Source organism: Chiloscyllium plagiosum, unplaced genomic scaffold, assembly GCF_037043375.1.
Source record: "Chiloscyllium plagiosum isolate Xiang-an unplaced genomic scaffold, Cpla_swu_hap1 HiC_scaffold_43, whole genome shotgun sequence".
NCBI lineage: Eukaryota > Metazoa > Chordata > Chondrichthyes > Orectolobiformes > Hemiscylliidae > Chiloscyllium > Chiloscyllium plagiosum.
Window position 1 is genome coordinate 4,809,500 of NW_028270181.1, and position 12,386 is coordinate 4,821,885.

A 12,386-nucleotide genomic window follows, 5' to 3' on the forward strand; every position below is an offset into this window, starting at 1 on the left:
TTCTGGACCTGGTGAATATGTCCTACATTCTCTTTGTTTGTTAAATAGGACATTAGTCACTGATCGAAGGTAATAGGCCATGTAACAACTGTATGTTGTATCAGCATTATTTGTTTGATAATCTCTGTCTTTCAGGAACCAGATATTTCATAAATGATAAGATAGTCCAAAGGATGCACTTCTTTGTATTCTGTTTGCCAAGCTGTTGATATCCTGGCTTTATTACAAAAAGATTTGTTCTCCAATCTGTTCCTGTGCAGCTGCAACATTGGCATCTACCTGATAATGTGGAAAATTGTCCAAGTATGTCCTATTTGTAGAAAGCAGGACAAATCCAGTCTGCTGACTTAACCTCCCATCTGTTTTCTCTCAGTGTTCAGCAAAGTGATGGAAGGTGTTGTTGACACCATGACACTGTTACACAGGAGTAACCTGTTCACCATTGCTCAGCCAGGTTCACTAGGCCACTCTGTTCCAGAACATATGTTGTACTTGTTCTAAATATGAAACCCAGATGTGAGGTTAAAGTTCCTGTACTTAACATCAAGGCAGTACTTGACCTAGTACCACCAAGAGCAAAAATTGAAATCAATGAGAATTGAGGTGGAAGAGAGCTGGTTGGAGGCATTCTGAGTAGAAAGGAAGGTAGTTGGTCTTGAGTTGGAGACCAGTCATCTCAGTTGTGGGACATGCCTGTAAGAGTTCCCCAGGCTGGTGTCCTAGGCTCAACCATCTTAGCTGCTTCATCAATGGCCTTCCCTCCATCTTAGGGTCAGAAAGGGTGCGCTCACTGATGATTGCACACTGTTCAGTACCACTTATGACTCCTTTGATACTGAAGCAATGCTTGTCCTTAAATAGCTTTGGGTTACTAATGTTAACATTTATGTTATACATGTGCTTGGCAATGACCATCATCAACAATTGTGACTCTGCCAGGTCTCCTTGACATTCACTAACATTAACGTCACTGAATTTCCCATCTTTAGAACATTGTGAGGGTTACTATTGACCAGAAACTATATGTAAACAATGGCAGCATGCGGCTACGTGTGACTTCAGGAGCAGGCCAGTGACTGGGAGTTCTGCAGCAAGTTACTCACTTCCTGCCTCACCAAAGCTGTACACTACAAGGTACAAGCCAGGAATGAAGATTGTCCACTTGCCTGAATGAGTGCAGCTTCAACAGCCCTCAAGAAGCTTGACATCATCCAGGATAAAGCAGAACGTTCACCACTTTGGCATCCCTCCACCAATGTACAGTGGCAGCAATATGTGTCTTAGAAAAGGTGCATTCAGCAGCATGCCATGGCTTCTTTGATTGCACTTTCTCAATCCATGGGCTCCGCCATGTAGAATCATAAGAGTCATAAAGATGCACAGCATGGAAATATACCATTCGGTCCAACTTGTCCATGCTGACCAGATATCCTAAGTTAATATTGTCCCATTTGCCAGCAATTTGATGCATATTCTTCTAAACTCTTTCTATTCATGTACCCATCCAGATGCCTTTTAAATGTTGTAATTGTACCAGCTTCCACCACTTCCTCTGGCAGTTCATTCCATTCATGCACCCCCCTCTGTATCACAAAGTTGCCCCTTAGTCCCTTTTGAATCTTTCCCCTCTCACCTTAAATGTATGTCCTTGAGTTTTGGACTCTTTTCCCCCCAACTGGGAAAAAGACCTTGACTATTCACCTTATCCATGCCTCTCATGATTTAATAAACCTCTATAAGGATATCCGTCATCGTCCGGTGGTCAGGGAAGATAGCCCCAACCTATTCAGCCTCTCCCCATAGCTCAAATCCTCCAACCCTGCAACACCCTTGTAAATCTTCTGAACCCTTCCAAGTTTCACAATATCTTTCCTATAGTATGGAGACCAGAATTGAACGCAGTAATCCAAAAGTGACTTCTCAACTCCTGTACTCATTGCACTACCAATAAAGGTAACCGTACCAAACATCACCTTCACTATCCTGTCTACCTGTCCACTTTGAAAGAACTATGAAGCTGCATTCCGAGGTCTCTTTGTTCAGCATTCCCCAGGACCGTACCGTTAAGTGTATAAGTCCTGCTCTGATTTGCCTTTGCAAAATCTACCACATGTATCTCCGTGTGTGTCTCCTCAACCCGTCGGTCATACTGATCAAGATCCTGTTATAGTCGGAGGTAACCTTCTTCACTGTCCACTACACCAATTTTGGTGTCATCTGCAAACTTACTAACTATTCCTCCTATATTTATATCCAGATAATTTATATAAATGACAAAAGCAATGGATCCAGCACCGATCCTTGCAGCGCACAGGTAGGCCTCCAGTCCAAGAATGTCAAGGGTAGCAATGTATTGCATTACCATTACCTGAGATTCCTTACCAAGTTGCACACAATCTTTCCTTGGAACTATATCTGTTCTTTCACCTGTTTCTTCAGTGATGCTGGTTTAAGGATGTGGAATTCCACCTGCCCACTCCAAAAATTTGGCATTTTGGGTTCTCCAATGCCAGTTGGAATACAGTTGCTCAAAAAGGCAGCTCACTACTACCTTCTAAAAGGAAACTAGAGATGAGTAGTAAATGCTAGCCTAGCCAGGGAAGCCACTTTTTGAGAGAGTAAAGAAAAAGCCACATTCTATCTGATTTGTAAATAGCGTTATTAATTAAAGGCTTTATCTTCAAAAAAACTTCTATTTATATTGTGTTTTTACGCTGTTGTGCCTCACAAAATTCTAATCAGATACAAGTTGAGATGCATTGGGAAAACTGACTTGGTTCAAGGAGCTCTGCACAACATTTGGGGCTAAGGGGATCAAAAGATATGGAGAAAGGTGGGACTGGGCTATTGAATTGAAAGATCAGTCATGCTCAAAGTGCCAAATGGCCTACCCCTCCCCGATTTTCTGTGTTTCAATGAAAGAGGAGGTGAGATTTTAGGGAATGTCGGAAAGGAGGGGGAAAGCAGTTTAGTGAGGAAATTCCAGAGCTTCACACCTTTGTAGCTGCCAGGCATGCCCGCCATTGGTAGGACAAATGATGTTGACATGTGTATGAGGCCAGAATTGGAGACGTGCAGAGATCTCAGTGGATTGGAGAAAGAGACCGGCAGAGAAGTGTTTCCTTTGAACCATTACAATTCCAAAATTCCATAGCTGAGTCTTGGAGTCTCAATTACTGCAATCGAATGCAGAAAGGCAGCTGACTTCATTAAAACTGTCTTTAATAAGAACATTGTCTTTAATAAGGCCTAATCTAGTCCTATTTGCCAGCACTTGGCCCATATCCCTGTAAATCCTTCCTTTTCAAAATCAATCCAGAAGCCTCTTAAATGATGTAATTCCACCAGCCTCCACTTCTGCTGGCAGCTCATTCCATACATGCACCACCCTCTATGTGAAAAATTGCCCCTTAAGTTGCTTTTATGTCTATCCCCTTTCACCCAATGTCTTGATACACAAAAAACATGTAATGCAAAGGGAATACAATGCATAAAACTGAAGAATGGTTGAGGTATTTACTTGCCAGGGATGTGGAATAGAAATGTAGAACACCAAAGACAGGCCAGTCAGCCACTGTGCCTGCTCCTTGAAAACATTGCTTAATTAGTTTCCATCCCATGGCAGCTTCCCATTAGTTTTGCTTGTTTTCACCTCTATTGTAATGTCACATATTATTTCAGTGTACAGATAGAGCCATAGAGATGTACAACACAGAAACAGACCCGCCAGTCCAACTCATCCATGCTGACCAGATATCCTAGCCTAATCTAGTCCTATTTGCCAGCACTTGGCCCATATCCCTGTAAATCCTTCCTTTTCAAAATCAATCCAGAAGCCTCTTAAATGATGTAATTCCACCAGCCTCCACTTCTGCTGGCAGCTCATTCCATACATGCACCACCCTCTATGTGAAAAATTGCCCCTTAAGTTGCTTTTATGTCTATCCCCTTTCACCCTAAACCTATGTTGTCTAGTACTGGACTTCCCCCACCCCAGGGAAAAGACCTTGTCGATTTATCCTATCCATGATGCTTTGATGATAGATGATCTCAGTCATCCTGGTACTGACTGAGATTCCAGTGCCATGTATGTATTAAATAGTGAAGCTTTGCTGTAAACAGCTGTTGTCAGAGGCCTGACAGAAGGTTGTTTCAAGCTGCTTTGGTACATTAAGTCACTGTGGAACCAGTAGTGCCATGACTGGCTCGGAGAATCTGTTTATGTTGAAGGCATTGATTTTATAATGATAGCTGTCCTTTGCATTTCAGCTCAGGAAGTTTAAACACATCTGGTTGATTTAAACTGTTTATCTTGTTATACTGAGAGATGTCTATCTTGGAGTAAAGGTAGATGTAATGTTATGCAAGTCCAGTCATTGCAGAGTAACGACCAATAATGATAAAAGCAGAGTACAAGTCTGAGGTCATCATTGCTGAGAAGTTGCATCACTTATAGTCAAGTACACAGTTCCTTTCACTAGGAGAATATACCGGAGATTTGCCGATTCCACTGTCAGAATGCAGTCGCTTCAACCTCGTCCATGCTCTTTGAGAGGTGTCGAAAATACTCCCACTTTGGAACACTATTGAAACAAAAACAAAATATTGCAAATGTTGGAGATCTGAAATTTAAAAGAAAAAGGAAGTGCTGGAGAGACTCATCAAGTTTGGCAGTGTCTGTGGAGACAGACACAGAGTTAACAGGATTAATGCAGAGCAAAGGTCATTTGTAATTGGAAATAAAAAGCATGATAGACACTGGGGGACAAAGTAGAGGACAGAGCTTACTGTCTGCTGTTCAGTTTATTTTAGGCAGTATTTAAAGCTCATAAAAGATGAGCTAGTAATATAAAAGAAGATGGCAAGATTTTCTTTTAGATACAGAAAAAGTAAAAAAAGAGACCAGTGGATTTTAGATTGTTGGAAAATGAGGCTGGAGAAATAGTAATGAGGAACAAAAAAAAGGCAGATGAACGGAATAGGCCTCCTTGTCCAGAGGTAAGGACATGACCACTGTGCCACAAAATACCTGGAATCATTACTTTATCTAAAGCGATTAATACTTGGAATTTAGTTAGGGGACTGTTGGCAAAGACAGTGGAATCCTTGAGTTTGATGCTGTGAAGTCCTTGCCTAGATGAGCTTGATGTGAACTCTCTCATCTCTACCTACCTGAGCTTGCAGTGAGAGACTTTTTGGCATTGATTCTTTTTCTAGTTCTTGCACATGCTGCAATATTCACTCAGACCACCAAAGAGAGAAGGATATTCAATCAGTAATGGGAGAGGAGGTGCATGCATGTTTGGTAGGTGTGGGGGAGTTTACTGTGACAATTATTGTCTCTGCCATCAATCCCTGGTGTGATTATATGTATAAATATAAAAAAAACCCTCCAATTTGTGCTGTTCTATTCACCTTCATTATCGGTTAATTGACCTTTCACAGAAGACAGACATCTTCAGCAGCAATTTCCTGGCAAAATGTCAGACTTACAGGATACTTGGCTTGAAGTGACACCTCATGACTGACACATAAATACACCAAGCAAATAAATGAATTCTCTAATATAGTGCTGGCAAGCAGCATCCACTCAGTGTTCTGCTTTCTCCCAAGAATCATTTCTAATGGGTTTCATGGCATCCATCTCTGTTTATGCTTCAGTCTAGACTGTGTGTCTTGAGGGATTAGACAAGGTTTCCCGAATTTGGACTGAAAGCCAGTACTGGAAAAGAAGTCACAGCTCATCGTGTAGCTCCAGGAAGTCTGACACGATCGAAACTGGAAAGGGAACCATTTGCAGAGTTCCAGACACAAAGCAGGAGGGGTGAAGTTGGACTGATTGGATAGATATTTTTCAAAGAGTCATTATAGGTACAATGGGCAGAATAGCCACCACCTATGATTCTGTAAATGTGCATCCCATTCCACTTCTTGTTATCAGGTGGATTTAAATCACTTTGACAAGCTAATAGTAAATATTCTGTGCATCTGTCATTCATTCATCCTCTCAATTAGACATTGAGGGAGGACAGTGCAAAATTGAAGGAGCAGGTCAAAAGAAATTTCTTAGTGGGGATGATTAAATAGGCTTCTGATCAAGGTACTGAAATAGCAGTGGAGGCGGAATCCATTGTGGCTGTTCAAAAGTAAAAGATAAATGACCGAAAGATTTTTTAAAATTGTTGGGCTAATTGCTGGGGAATGGGTCTAGTGGGATAACTAAGTCAGGGAATTAACACAGGAGCAATGTGTGTACATGTTGTCCTGCAGAAATTACTGCTGTTGTTTTTCATCCCATGTCAATTTAATACCAAATTGCCTCTGTATTTTAAATGATCATTGTGACTATATTTTTCTTCGGAGAAAATTTAGTTCCACTTCTGTTACTTTAATTAGGAATTTTTAAAATACCTGAGACTGGCTTGGGAAGAAGTAGCCTTCTACCTTGTGGAGGTTACATAACTGTTCAGGACTGTGCCAAACTCTCTTCAGGGATTTTTGCCAGTTTAACTTGGGCAGCAGCTAGGGGTGGGGTATAAGTCTATAAATGAAGGCAGGCATGTACTGGTGTACTCCAGAAAACCTTGGGAGCAAATATTCAGCATTCCTATGTTGCCAAGGTCTGTGTCTATGTTCAGTGCATATGTACATGAATAGCTCATACAGTTATTTTCTTTTATTGACTATGCTGTCAGTAGAATAATAGGCGAAAGGGTGATAGTGAAGCTACTTGGAACATTCCTGCTTTCATCATGATGTCTGTGTATATACTGGTCTTTCAGTGGATGAAATATTGGGCATATACTTTGGATTGCAATCTGTATTCAAGTAAAATAAATCAAAGATGCCAGAGATCTGAAACAAAAACAGAAATTGTGAAGAAACATAGCAGGTCTGGCAGCATTGTGGAGAGAAAACAGAGTTAACGTTTCAACCCTTCTAAGAAATCATGAGATGGGTGAGATGCTAAATAAATATATAGCATCAATTCTGGGTGTAGATTTGCTCGCTAAGCTGGAAGGTTCGTTTTCAGACATTTCATCACCATACTAGGTAACATCATTAATGAGCCTCTGGTTGAAGCACTGGTGGCATGGCCCGCTTTCAATTTGTGTTTAGGTTTCCTTGGGTTGGTGATGTCATTTCCTGTTCCTTTTCTCAGGGGATGGTAAATGGGATCCAAGTCAATGTGATTGTTGATAGACTTCCGGTTGGAATACCATGCTTCTAGGAATTATCGTGTGTGTCTCTGTTTGGCTTGTCCTAGGATGGATGTGTTGTCCCAGTTGAAGTGGTGTCCTTACTCATCTGTATGTAAGGATACTAGTGACAGTGAGTCATGTCTTTTTGTGGCTAGTTGATGTTCATGTATCCTGGTGGCTAGTTTTCTTCCTGTTTGTCCAATGTAGTGTTTGTTACAGTTCTTGCAAGGTATTTTGTAAATGACATTAGTTTTTCATGTTGTCTGTATAGGGTCTTTCAAGTTCATTAGCTGCTGTTTTAGTGTGTTGGTGGGTTTGTGGGCTACCATGATGCCAAGGGGTCGGAGTAGTCTGGCAGTCATTTCCGCGATGTCTTTGATGTAGGGGAGAGTGGCTCGGGTTTCTGGGTGTGTTCCGTCTGCTTGGCAGGGTTTGTTGCTGAGAATTTGGTGAACTGTGTTCATTGGGTATCAGATCTTTTTGAATACACTGTATAGGTGATTTTCCTCTGCTCTGCATAGTTCCTCTGTGCTGCAGTGTGTGGTGTCTTGTTGAAATAATGTTCTAGTGCAGCTTCGTTTGTGGATGTTGGGATGATTGCTTCTGTAGTTCAATATTTGGTCGTGTGTGTTGGTTTCCTGTAGGTGTTGCTTTGAAGTTTCCCATTGACCGTTTGCTCTACTGTGACATCTAGGAATGGCAGTTTGTTGTCGTTTTCCTCCTCTTTAGTGAATTTTATGACAGTCCAAATTATAGGGCATAGGTTTAAGGTGAAAGTGGAAAGATTTAAAAAGGATCCGAGGGGTTACGTTTTCATGCAGAGGATGGTTTGTGTATGGAATGAGCTGTCGTGGAAGTGATGGATATGGATACAATTACACCAATCTAGATGCCTTTTAAATACTACATGAATCGGAAGGGTTTAGAGGATATGGGCCAAATACTGGCAAACTTGAAAGGGTTCAGAAAAGATTTTCAAGGATGTTGCCAGGGTTGGAGGATTTCAGCTACAGGGAGAGGCTGAATAGGTTGGGGCTGTTTTCCCTGGAGCTTGGGAGGCTGAGCGGTGACCTTATAGAGGTTTATAAAATCATGAGGGGCATGGATAGGATAAATAGACAAAGTATTTTCCCTGGAGTCGGCGAGTCCAGAACTAGAGGCATAGGTTTAGCGTGCGATGGAAAAGATATAAAAAGGACCTAAGGGACAACGTTTTATACAGAGGGTGGTACATGTGTGGAATGATCTGCCAGAGGGAGTGGTGGAGGCTCGTGCAATTGCAACATTTAAAAGGCATTTGGAGGGCACATGAATAGGAAGGGTTTGGAGGGATATGGGCCAAGTGCTGGCAAATGGGACTAGATTAGGTTCAGATATCTGGTTGGCATGGACGAGTTGGTCCGAAGGATCTGTTTGTGCTGTGCATCTCTATGACTCTAAATGGGTCTAGGTCAGATTGGGATGTTTGGTCAGTGCAGACAAGTTGGACCAAAGAGTCCGTTTCCTTACTGTACACATCTAAGAAGGGTCACTGGACTCAAAACCTTAACTCTGTTTTCTTTGCGCAAATGCTGTAAGATCAGCTGTATTTCTGCCAGGAATTGCTGTTTTCAGTCTATATTCAAGTTTGGCTCCATATTCCCTTACAGTGGTGCATAATAATTGAATATATTGTCTTACTCTTAAGAGTTGACACAAAGCCTATTATTGCTTCTTGAATGGGAAGGGCTGTGCTTATTTTACCACCGTGAATAAGCTCTGGGTTATTGTGTAGTGAATGTCAAATTGGGCAATGTGCAGCTGTTACATTTGAAATTGATGCTGAGAAGTGTTCGCTGTTGCCTTTATGTCTTAGTTCAACTAAATGGGGACCAGGTGACTGGTGAAGGCTGAAAGATTATTGAAATAATAATGCCTGTATTGGTGCTGCGTCATTCAACTGACTACCAAACTAACAGATTCAGGCTTTCTAAGATGTCAGGTTTCCTTGGCAGCAATGTTTATATCCCTCAAATGATTAAAAAGATAAGTACAAGAACTGAACAGCAGATCGCTGTGCTTTTGTAGAAATTTTCAACATGCAGCATTCATCCCATTGTACTGTTTTTCTTTCTTTGAAGAGCTATCCTTTTACTGCCACTTTTTCCCATTTCCCTGCAGATTGTTTTCTTTCCATTGTTAAGCATATAGTTTCCCCTTTGAAAGTTACTGCTGAATCTGCATCTTATGTCCTTTTTTTGGCAATGCAGATCACAATTTGCTCTCAGAATGTGTGCGTTTATTGTAATTCCTCAATAGGTCAAGGTGATAGTGAAATACCTTCTAAAGCACTCTGCTTACTATAAAATTGAATGATGAATCACTTCATGAAATGTTAGGTATCATTTTGCTTCTGCAATCTGACCTCTTTTACATCTCCAATTTTCATAGCTCCACCACTTGAGTATGCCTTTCAGCTCCCTACGTGCTACACTCTGGAATACCTTCCTGAAACTTTCCACCTCTCTGTCGCACTCTTCCTTGAAGCCTATCTTTGTGACCAAACTTTTGATTCCCCTTCCTAAAATCTCTGTGGCTTGGTGTGAAATTTTGTTTGGTGATTGCTCCTGTGAAGCACCTTGGGATATTTTACTCTGTTAAGGTGCTATATAAATGCACATTTGTGTTCTTGTAGGCCCGACCAAATGAGAGTCACTGGTTCCAATGTTTGGAAGGAGTTCGGTAGACCCATTGGGATTTTTCAATAAGTTGTCAGTGGTCACATTTTTCCAATTGTGTCACAAGTGACCACATTTATTGAGCTCAGTTTCACAACTCTCTTTCCTGTGGTTTCATATACGTGATCTCTGGGTGGCTAGGTCAGTCTGCAGGAAAAACTATAATTTAATAATGTAATAGCCTGAATTTACATTTATTTATTTTCTTAAATGAACTGGAAATAAAATCTAGTCGTCACAGTGATTATTGTCACAACCCAATTAGTTCACTGTTGTCTGTGCAAGGAAATCTTCCCTCCTTATCCAGTCTGGTTGTCTACCTGACCCCAACCCTACATTGTTCTTGGCTCGAAGCTAGCCTCTAAAGTGACCCATCAGACCACTGAGATTTAATTAAACATACAAGCAGTTTAAGAAAAAGCCACAAAACTCACCAGTTTGCAGAAACAAGAAGGTGGGCATTAAATGATGGTCAGATCAGTGATGCTGATATCCTGAGAATTAATCAGCTGTTTTGTTTATCGAATTTTTGTTTAAAACAAACATCTGAACCATTCATGGTGCAGGTTAGTGTTGTGTCAGTCTGTTTGGGATGAGTCTTGGGGTTCCTGTGCTGATTCATGGAGTAGGACAGCATGATATTTAAACTGTTGAGGATGCTGAAATTTTCATGAGGAATTGTATTGTGTTAGAGTGTTAAAGGAACCCTAAACTATTCAACCAGTGATGATTGTTAAGCTCTGAATGCTGGTGTACAGATTGTAAATTATGAGACAGCACTTATCAAGATAAGAACATATGACTATATGAACTTTGACCAGTTGACTCCTTGGGCCTGTTCCATAGTTCGAAAGCTCATGGTAGATCCAATTACTCCACAATACACGTCCATCTGTGATAACCTTTCACCATCCTCCATATCACTTTGCCAGATTCTGACTTTGTCTGTGGGACTTTCTGTAATTGAATTGTGCTTTGGCTTGATATACTAAAAGGAGCATAGGAAATGGAGCAGGAATAGGCCATTTGGCGCCATGAGCCTGCTCTGCCAAACAACTAGATCATAGAGTCGTAGAGATGTACAGCATGAAAACAGACGCTTTGGTCCAACTTGTCCATGCCGACCAGATACTCTAAGCTAATCTAGTTCCATTTGCCAGCACTTGGCCCGTATCCCTCTAATTTCTTCCTATTCATAAACCCATTCAGATGTTTTTTAAATGCTGCAATTGTACTAGCCTCCACTTTCTTTGGCAGCTCATTCCATAGTTGCATAACCCTCTGTGTGAAAAAGTTGCCCCTTAGGTCCATTTTATATCTTTTCCCTCTCACCCTAAACCTGTCCCCTCATTCTGGACCCCTCCATCCCAGGGAAAAAACTTCTGCTATTTATCCTATCCATGCCCCACATGATTTTATAAACCTCTATCAGGTCACCCCTCAACCTCCGACACTCCAGGAAAAACAGCCCCAGCCTATTCAGCCTCTCCCTATAGCTCAAATCCTCCAACCCTGGCAACATGCTTGTAAATCATGCCTGAACCTTTTCATGTTTCACAACATCCTTCCAATAGGAAGGAGACCAGATTGCATGCAGTATTCCTAAAGTGGCCTAACCAATGTTCTGTACAGCCGCAACATGTCCTCCCAACTCCTGTGCTCAATACTCTGACCAATAACATAAAGTATACCAAATGCCTTCTTCACTAGCCTATCTACCTGCGACTCTACTTTCAAGGAGCTATGAACCTGCTCTGGAAGGTCTCTTTGTTCTGCAACAGTCCCCAGGACCTTATCATTAAGTGTATAAGTCCTGTTCTTATTTGCTTTTCCAAAATGCAGCACGTCACATTTACCTAAATTAAACTCCATCTGGCACTCCTCAGCCCATTCGCCCATTTGATCAAGATCTATGCCTGACCTTCCATCTCAAAACCATTTTCCTTTTGATCTCTTTAATGTTTCAAAATCTATTCCTATCTGTCTTGAACATACTCAATAACTTAGTTTCCTCAGATTTAATAAATTCATAGACTCACCACTATCTGTGTGAAGAAATTCCTCACCTTAGTCTGAAATGACCTGCTTCTTTATTCTGAGAATGTCTCCTGGTTTTAGACTGAGAAAGAAAGAACTTTAATTTGTCTTAAGCATTGCTGGGACCGCTGGATGTTCCAGGGCGCTTTCTAGCCAATGAAGTACTGAAGTGAACTATCGTAAAAGTTTCAAAGCTACGGCTAAAGATGGCTTATATGCTCCAATTGTTTTGAGCACTTAAGGAACTACTTATTCTGTTTACCAGCTTAAAATGCTTTGCTGATTTTAGGCAAAAATTCAAACATTTTCTATCAACTGTTCAAAGGACTTTCTGGGTTCAGTTGTGAACACTTGATGTTCAGTGAGTGTTCCTGTTTTTTAAAAGCGATGTTGCTTACTTCACTATTTGGCTTCAGATTAAACTCCCCAC

At 41.1% G+C, this 12,386-nt stretch overlaps 1 protein-coding gene across 2 annotated transcripts in view; it reads left to right on the forward strand.

Annotated features, from left to right (window-relative positions):
• sgpl1 (sphingosine-1-phosphate lyase 1) overlaps nt 1-12,386 on the forward strand; it is a 72,368-nt gene that overhangs the window by 29,453 nt on the left and 30,529 nt on the right. The window lies entirely within an intron of this gene.